Consider the following 1424-nt stretch of genomic DNA (forward strand, 5'->3'; position numbering starts at 1 on the left):
AAATTAAAAGTAATTAAGTATAAAAGTTTTACAAAAATTAAGTATTTGATATTTATATTAAAATTTAGTGGTAAAAGTCATTTTATTAAGTCATTTCAAAAAAAAATTAGTATAACATTCATACCAATAGAAATTTTGGTTTAAAATTAGTAAGAGATAATATTGTTCTATTTTGAAAAAAAAAATAAAAATTAACAAAACATGAGTACTTAATAAAAAAGTAATTAATAAAGTAATATGTTAAAAAGTAGTTTTTAATAAAAAATATTAGTATAACATTTATACAAATAATAAATTTGGTCTGAAATTGAGAGGAACAATATAAATATTAGTACTTAATTTTGTAAAAATATTTATACTTAATTATTTTTAATCTTATAAAAAATGGATTACAAAAATATTTTAATTATTAAAAAAAATTGGGATAAAATTGAATCAGATACACATACTTAGGTACTAAATTGAAACAAAAAGACATATATGGAGACTAAATCGAAATCAGCACAATGACATCTCATAGTGACACTGACATGTGGCATTGCAATGCCACATGGCACTAACAATGCCACGTGTCACACAGGGCTTGACACGTGGCATTTTCATTTTTTTTTTCAAAAAATTAAAAAAATTTAAAAAAAATTTAAAAATTAAAACAAAATAAAAAAAAATCACATACTAACACGTGGTACGTTGACTAACGACATTAGTCAACTCTATTTGAAAGGGACCTAATTGAAGCACTTTTTCAAAAGTTGGGATGCAATTGACACTTTTTTTAAACTGGGTACCTATTTGACATACTAGCCCCCCAAACTGGACACTATACGAGTAATTATACCTATTTTTTTTGATTAACTGAAAAGAAATGCAATAAGGTAGAAATTAACAAAATTTCATTGAGAAGTTTAAATTGATTCTTAGATATATTTAATAAAAAAAAATGGTAAAGATTTTACCAATATTTTTAATTTTCAAATTAATTTATAGTGAAATATATAAATTAAAATTATTACTAATGTTTTGAAAATAACTAATAAAGTTGTTTAATTATAAGTGGGTGTGCAAACGCAAAGCCCACTACCACAAATTATGACATAGGCTTTATTATTTGGATAGACTTTAGAGGAGTACTATTTCTAAATGCAATGAAAATCACTAGCCTAGGTCATAGACCTTCATAATCATCTATTTATCTCGGGTAAGTATGTGGTAAGGTATCACATATCTAACTTGTAGCTATTATTGCTACTTCGACAACTAAAATTTGGATGTGAGATTAGGCAAAATAATTTTAAAATTAGAATCAACGTCCCTAATTTCCTTAGTACGTCTCTTTATCGATCTATATCTAATTTTAAGATCATACTAACGAAGCATCTGTGTTTCTATTTCCTGAAAAAAGAAAACAACAACATTAATAATTA

General features: G+C 24.4%; 1 non-coding gene across 1 annotated transcript; it reads right to left on the bottom strand.

The window, feature by feature from the left end:
- Positions 1–1052: 1052 nt before the first annotated feature.
- On the bottom strand, positions 1053–1206 carry LOC114189277 (U1 spliceosomal RNA). Its single transcript, XR_003605592.2, has one exon. It is a non-coding gene; the product is annotated as a U1 spliceosomal RNA (small nuclear RNA).
- Between the last annotated feature and the right edge of the window lie 218 nt (positions 1207–1424).

This window comes from Vigna unguiculata, chromosome 6, assembly GCF_037176805.1.
Source record: "Vigna unguiculata cultivar grain cowpea cultivar isolate G323 ecotype 2 chromosome 6, ASM3717680v1, whole genome shotgun sequence".
NCBI classification, from domain to species: domain Eukaryota; kingdom Viridiplantae; phylum Streptophyta; class Magnoliopsida; order Fabales; family Fabaceae; genus Vigna; species Vigna unguiculata.